The 12,394-nt window shown below is 27.8% G+C and overlaps 1 protein-coding gene across 1 annotated transcript in view; it reads left to right on the forward strand.

Moving 5' to 3' along the window:
- Positions 1-1,246: 1,246 nt before the first annotated feature.
- Positions 1,247-12,394, forward strand: part of LOC107437535 (uncharacterized) — a 39,539-nt gene continuing 28,391 nt past the window's right edge. Inside the window, exons 1-2 of the mRNA XM_016049583.4 lie at positions 1,247-1,399; positions 3,692-3,815. The gene's annotated coding sequence lies outside the window, so the exon portion shown is untranslated. The remainder of the gene's footprint in view (positions 1,400-3,691; positions 3,816-12,394) is intronic.

Below are 12,394 nucleotides of genomic sequence, written 5' to 3' on the forward strand. Positions count from 1 at the left end.
AGACATGTATCACAATTTTGATCCTATGCAGAGGGAATAACTCCCCCTCTTTGATAGCCCAACGACCTGCCCGCAAAGTGAAGCACTTTACAGTAGAACAGTTTAACAAGGACTGATGCCACACTCCCTTGGTCCCTACGTAGGCTGATAAAAGCTGTCTCCCACCCGCTTACCGACGGCAGCCAGTGATGGATGATTTCGGTATTCCATTGGGAACCATGTCTTTACGATCAGTCTTATCCAATCAGTGTTTTTAACTATAGCCCTCTTTTCATGGGTTATTCGCGATCGCAACGCTCGAATACGTCATCTGGGGAGAAGACCGGTTCCGTGGCTTGACCCTCCTCCTTTCCCTCTTTTCTCAGTTGTATATGAATGTACTACGATATTTTCCTCTTTTTTAATATTTTAGGTATTCAATTGTCTCAATTTTCTTTTTAAAATTTCCACAATGCTTTCTTTTGGAACTATGTTCACTGCTGTTGTGAGTTACATATAATTTCCTAACTTAATAGTTTTTAATCTATTTTAAAATGACGACAGAAACTAATGCACTTCCTTCCACCTGTAGCCCATTTCGATCCCCAATAATCACAGTCACCAAGTCATTTAAATTTAATTGTACTCCATATGTGCAATTGAAGAGTAAAAACTTACATTTAATTATCACTGTAATATTGGCAATCGCAACGCTTGAATACGCCATCTGGGGGGACACCGATTTTATGCCTTTGGCCCTTCTCAATTCCCTTCTCCCTTCCCTCTCCTCCTCTTTTCAGTTGAATAGGAATGTACTACGATATTTTTCCTTTTCTTAATATTTTTCCGTTTTATTTAATAAAAATATTTTTTAAAATTTCAGTGATGCTTTTCTTTAGAACTATGTTTAATGTAGTTTTCAGTCCCGTATAGTTTTCTGACTTAAAAGATTTTAATCTATATGAAAATCAAGAGAGAAACTAATGTACCTTCTTCCTCTATGACTCTTCACATGCTAACGGGGAAAGAGTGCGAAATGTTGCCATAGGTAGAGAGTTCTGCTCTACGCTCCCTGCAGCCCATTTCGATCGCCAAATACGTCGATTGAAAAAATTCGATTCGATAAATTTTCTGTGCAAAGCTTGCTATTGGCCAGCGATAGCTGTTCCCGCAAGAAGGAAAATTACTTTGTGGTGGTTGCCAAGGCTTATTCATTGGTTTTTCCTCTCCATATTTGAACATTTATGAAATGGCAGTGACTTTGACCACAATACTGTGGTTTGTTTTTTTACCATTTCTGGGAACATTTCCAGTCACCCAGGTGTTATTTCCGATGCGAAATAGTTATGGTATTTTAGAACACCTGATACGATTTTAAAATTATTAAAAAAAATTTAATTTAAGTTTACACTCCTTTGAGGTACGATGCTGCTGTATTATTATAATTTTTCGTTTGATGTGCTGTAAAGTTTTCTTGGAATAATTATTGTTTGTATTCACTTAGATGACTAATCCATTCTTTGAATTTTTATGCTTTCTGTTTGATTTATTTTGGAATTTAAGCGAAGTTAATATTAGAAATATAATTTATTTATCTGATTTTTTCAAGGGTTTCAGGTTTAATGTTTTTAAGCTCATATAGACGGAGGGTAACAAATTAGTTTTGGTTTCTCTTGAGAGAAATATTCCTTATTTAAGTGTTGTAATGGGATTTACTTTTAATATATTTATATTTAAATCATTTTCTGATTCAACCAATGTTCAATAGACTTCTTTTATTTTTAGTGAAGACTTTTAAATAAAGCTATTATAGTGGACACATTTTTCATGTCGATATTTTCTAGAAGTACATTTTTAATCAATCATTTATTAATCAATTTCTTTAAAAGAAATAACAAATAGGTATAGTTTCACTTACTATTTGGAATTTTTTTTCTCAAAATTTTGAATATTTATACCAGAGCTGTGGAGTATTTCATATTTGTTTAATTATATAATATATGTTTAAATATATATACCAGAGTTACTCATAATATTAGATAACATCAGAAAATCTAACGTTATTTTCCAAGAGTTTCGAATATTAGAAAGTTTCAAGAGGTCGCTGTTTTCTCTGCATTAGGTATATAATATTAGATTCAATGCATAAGCAGATTTTAAATAGCATGAATAATTTCTTGATTATGATCAAACTTTATGTTGCCTATTTTCCCTTTTTTTTAAGGCTTGTAACTCCGTACAAATTTCTTGGAAGTTTTTCATTTTAATCTTTGTAAACAAACTGAGTTGTTATATTTTTCTTTAAATAAACTACCCTCTTGCTCTTTTGACTTTCTGAAACTACAAGTACAGCAAACTGCCACTTATGCGCAAAATTGAGTAGCCGACGAAACACGGATATTCCGCTAAACGCTTAAAAAAAACACCAATCATCAATTTTTTAAATATAAGTGATGGATTTCAATGTCTATTAGCAGTTTTTTTCTTATATGTGTATATTTTTATTTCTGTATGGAAGAGATTGCCAATTTATTTTGTTTCTTGGTGATGAAGAGCAGAAGGCTAAAATAAAACAGACATAAGTAGACTTTTAACTCGGATGTTCATATGCTATTGAAAAAAGAATGCACAAAAAATGTTTGGATCGCATGATTTTTAGAAACTTATTAAAAAAATAATAATAATAATCAAATGACTACAATTTAAAAATCATGCATATGCCCCATAAATTATTCAAGGCCCGCCTTCATTCTTTTTTGAAGAGTTCCAATAATGTGTTACATGTTAACTAAATAAATAACTGAGGATCATTCATTCCCAGTCATCATATGAAACCAAGACAGGAAAAACAATTTCTTTACTTGCTATCAATATTGCTTTGAAAAATAACAATACAATCCTGGAGAAGAAATTGCTTTGATGGGTGCTGAATCTATTCATTGAAATTTGAACTTCATTCTGCATTTGTAGTTAGACAGCTGTAAATCATAACTCATGTTGTCTTGCTCTTTATGAATGCCTCGCAATTTTCTCCCTCACAATGCTCGTTTTTACTTGGTACTTGGCCACATTGTTTACATGTTGACACATTATTTGATTAATTGTGAACACCTAGGCTACAAACATGATTGTTTGTTAGAATGTTCTCAAAACTCTTAAAATAGTTCCATATCTATGAATTCATTTTCAATTCTATATTCTTTATTATCGTAAGAAAAAAGTGAATTGCTGATAATCGGGAGTTAACTGTAATCTGCTAATATCTCCAATGCTATTTAACGGTTTCATGATATTTTTCCTGAAAATAAAAGAAATTTTTTATATATATTAAAGGTAATACTTCAAAAATTCTACTGAATGTTAACATTATTAAAAATGACGTTTTCAGTTTTTATAGTGCGAACAAAGAATAAAAGTCAAATATCTATGTTCATTTTCTTATTGTGATCAAAATGATTGCAATGGTTATTACATAGGAAAAAAAGTCGTTAATTCTAATGTTAAGTCAGAGTTCCAATAAATCAGGCAAAATGAAAACCACTATATACGTTGCATCAATATTTCTCAATTATATATCTCCCAGTCCTATACATGACATTTTCATCTGAATAAACTTTTGTTTTTTGAAAGACTATGTCAGAATAATTGTTCTTTAATCATTTTTTCTGTTAATAAACAAGCATTGTGTAATAAACTCTTAACTTTTTTCTAGTGTTGTTATGAAACACTTTGGCTTCTTACATTGAAATGCACATATGCCATTGGCCGTTTGGGAAACGTCTGTTCATTCTTTTTCTAATCACCATAATGTAAAGGAATATAAGAAATCTGATCTGGTATGTATTAGTAAAATTTTTTATCAATCTGTGTATCTTTTTCTCTGTAAGCCAATCTAACAAATGAATATCGCTTTTGTCATGCTGTACAAAGTTATAAGTTGTACAAGGTTTTGAAAATAAAATTCGATAATTTGTTGACTTCTAAAAATCACTCTGTCTAACTTTTGATCTAATTATCAGATTTCTGCGTACTAATGAAATATATATTGTTCGAAGGGCCGAGATCTTAAATGGGTCATTCATTCTAATACGAATATTTCTTGTAATCAGTAACTAATAAGAAATGCGGTAAATTTTCCCAAAATCCTTTGCTCATACAGGTTTACCCTTATCAGTATGAACCCCTTAATAGTGACCCTTCCATAATATTATTCGGTACATATAATTCTATTTGGTGTTTAGTTTTTTAATACTTGTTAAAATGCTGAAACTAAACCTTTGAACTGAATATAGTGACTAAAAATTAACTATCGTTTTATTCCCTAGAAAATCACTTCTAGAACAAGTGATAAACTTTTTTGTTCTTTCAAAACGAAATACTGAAACACCGCTAACAAACAAATATTTTATTTTTCAGCAAATTGTTTAAGCCACCATTCCTTTTCATGCACATTAAATGTGAAACATATGACTTCATTTTGAATAAAAGAAAAATCATGTAATGCTTAGATTTGCATTGTAGGAGCATTGGCGTTGCAGATCAAATTTATTGGGGGGACCATACTTAAGACTTACTTTCAAATTTCTTGGCAAAAAGAGAAAAGTATTGCCCTTATTATATATGTATATAAAAAGGGACCGAAATACACACACTCATAGATTGATAAAAGTAACTTTTTCTTAATGTATGACAAAAACAAGACATCAAATAGAAGAAAATTATATTTCACGATCAAATCAATATCTTTTACTAACATTCAATTTATAATTATGAAAACTGAAACATCTTGATTCTATGATGCAGAGTATTTCGTAATCTACGTTCTCATGTATAATTTTAGAATCATCTTTAAGAATTTAGTTTAAAAAAATATACAAATTAAGAATCGCAAATTACCATTTAAGAACGAGAAAAAAAGGTTAAGAAAATCGTTAAAATTATTACTATTAAGATAAACGAATTTTATAACTTTAAAGCCAGTTTGATTGCCGAATTTAGCTTGAAGTGCCTCAAATAAGTGTCTTTTAATTCCTCTATTTATATCGGCAATGAAACATACATTTCTAATCTCACCTTCTCAAACAATTTTCTAAGAGACATTATTCAGCCAACTCTCTGAGCTAATATATGTAATGCGCGTATGTGGTCCATGATATGTGTGATCTGGACATATTTATTAATCTAGTTAGATAATTTTTGTTTAATTACATTTGATAGGTAGTGTTAATTTTTAATATAATTACAGACGAATGAAATGCAGATTTTAACCGTAAAAGATCAAAACAAAGCATACTAAAGCAAGGTGCTCATTGCTCTAATGTAACTCTGGCACACAAAAAAAAGGAAAGATCTAGGGGTGAGGGATCTGTGTGAAAAATCTAGGGATGAGGGAAGCAGATCTAACGGTGCAATGTTAAGGTGTGATTCAAGATGGGAATCAATAGAATAAGCTGTAAATTCAATTATTGCATTAATATCAATTAAAAATTGAGTTGTGGTGAGTCATAAGTTTGTAATTTATTTTAGTTGGAGAAGTATATTTGTCCCTAAAAACTGCCATGAAAGCTAGGCTTGTTAGTCTAACATAGCTAAATATTTAAAAAAAAAATACTCTTTACTTCAATTATAGTAGCATACTAAAAATAAAAAAAAGAGTTCAGTTAGTCAAATTTTTGCTATATAGGCAGAAACCGCAAAATAGTGTATGATTAACAAATAAATATTTTATTTATTTATAACTTCTGTTTTTACTTTTCATTTTTTGACTAAATGATTATTTCATCTTTTTCCAATAAATGTTTTATAAAATAGCATTATTTTAAAAATAATCTCATAAATTTTATTTTTTAACGTTTGAACCTTTCATATTTTTGTATTCTATGTTTGATTACCATATAATATATGAAATACTGAAAATTTATTCTATGATTGTAAAATGAATTGTATTATAGAAACAAGTAAAGCTATACAAATTGATATTAATTAATAATCATGATTGATATTAATTAATCTAAGCCCTCCCCATTGTTTTGACAGTGGATGAAAAATAAACACTTGAAGAAAAAGTACAGAAAAAAAAAACCTCATAAGTAACTATATGAATTTAACAGCCTATTCAATGGGCCCATTAAACTACAATTTAAAATAATGAAATATTGATCCAAATGAAATTATATATATATTTTAAAAAATTTTTATACCTAAGGATTCGTTTAAACACTGCTAATAAACTATGAAGTAATGACACAAAATCATGAGGAAATTGTCACGAATTGAGCACTTTGAAAAAAGTGGTGACTCAAATTTTAAATAAAGCATAGAGAATCGGCTGTAAAACGATCGGAAAAACTCCTGGACTTATAAAAAATTGGAATAAAAAATAGTGATTGCTGAAACTGAATGTTCTTTATCAATTACGAAATTCCCAGGAAAAATTTTCCATTTTTCACATAAATGAGCATTAAAAATAAAGCATGGATCAACACCAGGATATTATAGTATTGCTATATAATATCTAAGTGGGTACAATAAACCCCATGCTTCCTGTGAGTTCTTAATAACTAGTTTAATTGAATTCATATATCTCATCTTGGTGTTAAACGGATTAAGGAAATTAACAAAAAGCATTTAAGAGATTATAAAACCCTATTTATCCCAATAAATTTCTTAATAGAGAGTAAGAATAGACAATCTGAAGTCCATCCATCCACATTTTAACTATTATGGATTCTAGCAACTAAAACTCCTTTTTTCAGTTAAGTTTTCTAAGCCACATGACTTGCTACAGCTCTGAGAAATTTGGTTCCATGCCAAATGGGTGGAAAAAAAAACTCTTGTGTAGGACATGTTTACATAAAAATTCCTTGTTTGGTGTCCGTCAAATCAAACTCCCTAATTTTTAGGACAAATTCTTAATTCTTTGACTGTTCCCGATTTTCCAGATACTGTCGCAATCCTGGAAAAATAAAGACAAAATATTTTTAGCAGGATAATTGGAAGTTTCAAGGCAACTACAAACTCTGATATTATCAAACTTAAAGCTCTTTTGAGTTGAAATAAATTTTTAAAAAAAGTAGTTAGTACTAATGGTTTAATAATAAATAAAGCAATAAGACTTTTGCTGTTTTACATGCAACTGATGTCATTTTTGCACCTTTTCTTCAATTCATTATTATCAACAATTTTTTAATTAGTATTAATATAAAATATATATGGTATATTGCCTTAAGTATATCAAAATTTGTATTGATTCAAAGGATTAAAAAAAGAAGAAAAATACGATTATTATGAATTGTATGCAACTAAATAGTGATATTAATTAAATACTGAAGTATAACATTTTTAAATTACAGACAAGCGCATGTCACTAAAATAAAATTTAAATGTTGAGTATTTATTTGCATATTAAGAGGAGTTGTAAAGTAATATCAAAGCATATTTAAAGTATCTAGTTACTGTTCTCCTTTTTTCTTTATTATTTTGTTAGCATATTTAAGAAACAAAAGTAGATATTTTTGAAATGTTTATTCAAAACTTTAATTATTAGTTAAATGGAACAGTTAAATGCTAAGAATTTCAATTAAGAGCTTGAAAAAATAATATGAACTTATTTAAAATAACAAAAGCGCTGTGTTTACAAACCAAAAAAAATTTTTAATATAATTTTCTTTTATTGAACATGCAATTTTAAAGGGGGACGCAAAAATTATTTCCTTCTTCGCATTTTGTAAATAATCACAGTAAAAAAATAATTAAAACTCATTTGCTCAACTTACATTACTTATTCATTGAAACTCAATTCAATTACTCGTAATAGTAATTGCCTAAAAAGTACTGATGACGAACTCTCGTTAATCGTACTCCTCAAATGCTTGTGTTGTATCGAGAGTAGGTTGTTGTAATAAATAATATCGTATAAAAGATAACATATTTAGAAACTATGAAGAAATCAATAGCAATAACTGCCAAAAATTCAGTAGAATTATTGCTTTAAAAAATTAATTCTCAAATGTACAATTTGAATTTACCATATTGTTTGAAATATTTCGGGAGATTTAAAATCCATGTGAAAATCAATATCAATGACTGCCAAAAATGCAATCAAAACATTATATCGATTTATGATACTATAGGCGTAAATTGAGAGTGTCAAAAAGTGATTATCTAAATCAGTGGTTTCCAACTGGCGGCCCGGGGGCAGCATCCTTTTTTTTGTGGCCTGCGAACTAAAATATATTAGTTATCAATTTTTTGCAGACATTTTTCGTAAAAAATCTATATGGGCTTAAAATACTTTTCTCGTTAATAAAAACCTAATTTCTTTGTTTTGGGGAAATTTATCAAACCAACGGCGCAAAAAAATTTATTTCTCAGGTTTTGCATCCAAGAAAATATTTATTCAAATACAAAAATAATCGTGTGTTGCTCTTTTTTATTTCATTTTTTTGTATTTTATGAATATAATTTAGCAGTATCAGAAATTTTCTCGAAGAAATTCTTTGATTTAACTTTTTGAAACCACTCATTTTGGACGGAAATATTTACACACACATTTGCAGATTTTAAATTTAAAATGTAACTATCTATTCTCTGGTGGTTGCAGCAGACAAACCTCAATTTTGTCATTGAACATTTTGTGTGCAACTATGTAAGTTTTAATATCAACCTTTTTAAAGTGTTATATCTTAGCAATTAGATATCTGTTGCACATTAATTGTTTAATACATGGGTGCACATCAAAGTTATTGTAGCCCGAATTTTTTGATATGCAATAAAATATTTTTAAAAATCTACTTCTTATTTTAATTTGTAATTCAATACTTTTGTTTTGTACAACTTGGTAAAAATCAGACAGGAATATTTAATATTCCTTCAATCATAAGAGTCCTACATAAAACTTTGATAAAGTTGAGGCCCCCGGCCTCGTGTAAGTTTGAAACCCCTGATCTAAATCCATGATTCAAATATTGCATGTAAATTTCTATAGAAAAGAAAAGTAATTTTTTTCCTTTTTAAAAGAAAAATCTTTCTGCAAGAACTCTATAACATTCTGTGACAATGTGGCCGTGTTGCTGCAATTCTGCCACAGGGCCTGTTTTTTTTAAATTTTTTTTAAGTATAGTATTTGTTTTTTCAAAATTAGTCTAGTAATTATTACTTATGAATGAAAAGAAGTTGAAATAATTTCATTGTTAATGTTAAAATATCCTAAATTGAACTGAAAAGAACAAATGGTATAATACATAATTTTTATTCAAATTACTTTTCAGTTATAGTTCTAAACTTTACTCAAGTTTAAGGACACGTAACTTATAAATAGAAAATACAGTAGGGAACCGATTATCCGGAACGATCGGGACCATCGCTAATCCAGATAATTGATTTTTCCGGTTTTCTGAATCACTACAAAAAGCCGTTTTTTTATTGTTAAACCCAGCTAATAGAAGAAAAAAAATTTGGAAATGATCTTTAAAAGGAGAAAAAACGATGAAGTAATACACTAATGATTATTTCCTAGATGATGGTAAGGTGAACGTCTTTAAGAAAAGAAAGAAAAATCCTAAAATCTTATGAGGAAAAAAATATTTTTTTTAAAAAAATGGCGGGAAAATTTATTGAATTTCATTCTGGTTTTTTGGTTTTCTGATTTCCGGATAACGGGTTCTGTACTGTACTTCAATTTTTTTCTCCTTCATGAAAAATCTATGAAATTTTGTTTTTCCTCATTTTTATTTATTTATTTTTTACTGAATATTTTGTGTTGCCATATGTTTGTTTGAAATTAAATTAAGGAATTTCTGTATATATCCATATGTATTCTGCTGTATGTCCTGTTGTATAAGTTGATCCCCTTTTTGGGTCTGTATATATATATATATATATACACATATTAAAATTATATATATACATAAAAATTTCTGAAATTTAAAAAACAAATAAATTAAGCTATAGAATTTTCTCAAATTAAAATTATTTCACATCAAAAATGCTTACAAAAACTTCTAAATTGCTCTTATAGATGTCATGTGCCAAATGATACTAGACACATTACAAAATGTGGATTCAAGAGATTATCGAAAATCTTTTAAAATTCTATGAATGAGGGCAAAGACTATTTTTTATGGAACGTAGCAAATAAGAATAATGTAGAATCCATTGCAAAGTGTGATCTGTATGACTGTTCTGCTAATGTTATTGAATCCAACACAAATGATATTCTGGAATCTTAAAATTTATAGATTTATGGTATGTTTTATAAGTTTTCATTGTGTTATATATTTTGAAATACTTTGGAATCTGAACTTTTACTATCTTATCTGAACTTTATACTATTCTTAATTTTTTTTTTAACTAAATTTATTTAAATCATTATTTTTCTAAGAATACTTGTAAAGAAAATTTGATGAGAATAATGTAAAAGTAATTCTATATAACACATTTAAAATAGTTTTTGAAAGATGTAAATCTATACTGAATTAATATCTATATCATTGTTTATAATGCATCATTATTTCACCGTTAATTTTTTAACAGTGTAGAAGTCGACCCTCCTGATTTTGGTAAAATTTTAGGATCTTGAATAGTCTATTTATACATATGTGGCATTAAAGTTTTAATGAAGTGTATAAATAATGATATTTCATGAACATTGGTGTTGTTTGAAAAAATTCAAACTCGGTCGATTACATGAAATCAGATCTGTTTCTTTTTTTTTTTTTTTTAAGAGTTAATAATAATTTTTTTTTCCAGCAAGTTATAGGTAGAATTTTCAAAAGAGCAATTTATCTGCTTTGTAATAAGTGCTATATTTATTTATACTCATTATGAGAAAAACTTACATGGGAATGATATGGATAGGAACATTTCTCGTGTGTGTTCAATATCCTGAAAAAAATTTACGTTTAAAATTTTTTTTAACACAATTATATTTTTGTTTTTAAATTATTTATAATTGGAAATAAATGGTGTGAGAGGATTTCTGTCTCTATAATGCGCTGTAATGACCAAAGATTTATAAACATTCTTTTCAAATGTGTTTGGGAAGTTAAGTAGTATCTTGTGTGACCACTTGTGAAATTAGCAAAGATAACTAAATTTTGTATGCTTAATAAATTTTCATAAATAAAGTATACAGAGTTTTCATACCTTGCATATTTTATTTATTAAATATTTATCTTTTAGGTTGTTTTAGAAAGTTATATTTAAAGATTTTTATTCAAATCAAAATTATTAAGTGAAATAATTGCAAGATTTCATAGGCAAAGGTGACAGGTACATTCAAATAATAATAATAAAATAAAACTAATATCAGCATTTATTCTAATTTTATCATATTATATCAGTGATCAGTTTTAGTAAATAAGAATTTTCTTTTCTTTCGAGATGCTAAAACATTTTGATATTATGCCAAGATTTGCCAATGGCAATGATAACTTAAAATTGCTATGCTATGTAAGGGCTACTCCATCCAGGGTTGGCAGGTTTTTGACATGTGACAGTTTTTGACAGTTTAAACCATGGTTTAAACCGTCACGTCAAAAACCTCACTGTCGAAAATGTCAAAAACCTATATTCATATGTGAAATTTAATTAATACATAAAATTTATATATTTTTTATAAAGGATAGTGTTTCTAAATATGTTCTAGAAAAAATAAATTTAAAATTTTGAAGAAACACTTATATTTTAAATAGTAACCAAAATCTTGTACTTTTGAAAGCTCACATCTTTTGTAATATTATGTATTCATTTTCATGTGTTATTGAAAATCTGCAGTGATATTATTAAGAAATTTATTTATAACCAAATTTAGTGTATAGTATAGATTATACTAAAAATTAGACATTTTTAAAGATAAACATTAGCAGTTTTGTACATTAGACACCTTTTAAAGAAAAATCTTTTTAATATTCCTTTAAATCTTCTTAATAATCTTTTTAACATAAGACAATACAAATTTAAGTGCTTTCTGTTAAATACACAGAGTAGTTAGTGTAGATTTACAGTATATTCAGCCTATTCATTTACTATGCTGAAAATTTAGTTTATCCAAATACTTGTGAATTTCATTTTGCTGAATACTATATACATAGTTTTGTTGAATGTCTAAATATTCAGCTGTTGAATAATTACTTCTTGCTTTCAAGATATGCATTATTTGTATTCTTAATACAAGTGGGGGAAAAAATTAAGAAGTAAAAATTGTTTTAAAATGATAAGTGTAATAATTATAAATAAATATAATAAACAATATTAATTATATTTATCATTATTCACAAATAAAACTACTTTTAAATTCAAATTAACATACTGGATAATAAAGATATTCGGTATAACATTAAATTTTTTTTTCATACACTTGTATCAAGTTTGTATTTATACAACATAACTTGTAAGTTCCTTATAAATATTAGTT

The sequence above is a fragment of the Parasteatoda tepidariorum genome, chromosome 11 (genome assembly GCF_982258835.1).
Source record: "Parasteatoda tepidariorum strain Cologne lab strain chromosome 11, Ptep-v5.0, whole genome shotgun sequence".
Taxonomy (NCBI): Eukaryota; Metazoa; Arthropoda; class Arachnida; order Araneae; family Theridiidae; genus Parasteatoda; species Parasteatoda tepidariorum.